This window comes from Corvus brachyrhynchos, unplaced genomic scaffold (assembly GCF_000691975.1).
Source record: "Corvus brachyrhynchos isolate BGI_N302 unplaced genomic scaffold, ASM69197v1 scaffold910, whole genome shotgun sequence".
NCBI lineage: Eukaryota > Metazoa > Chordata > Aves > Passeriformes > Corvidae > Corvus > Corvus brachyrhynchos.
Window position 1 is genome coordinate 105,594 of NW_008235730.1, and position 218 is coordinate 105,811.

Here is a 218-nt window from a genome sequence, read left to right on the forward strand (position 1 = left end):
AGACGTGCCCACAGTGACATTTCTGGGGCCAAACTGCTGCGAAATAGAAAGCGAGAGGCGGGGGGGCTGTTCTGGGAGTGCTGCTGCTTTATGTTCTTCTTCTGCAGAATTAAACCTTTGGGACGGGGCCAAACCCCCAAAACTGAGAGCTAAACTGAGAGCAGGGCAAAACCTGGCCCTCCTTGTTCTTCTCGGGATGACTGAGTGCCCTGCAGAGT

At 54.1% G+C, this 218-nt stretch overlaps 1 protein-coding gene across 1 annotated transcript in view; it reads left to right on the forward strand.

Annotated features, from left to right (window-relative positions):
* The window catches only part of ADAM33 (ADAM metallopeptidase domain 33), a 25,382-nt gene that overhangs the window by 8,479 nt on the left and 16,685 nt on the right, over nucleotides 1–218 (forward strand). The window lies entirely within an intron of this gene.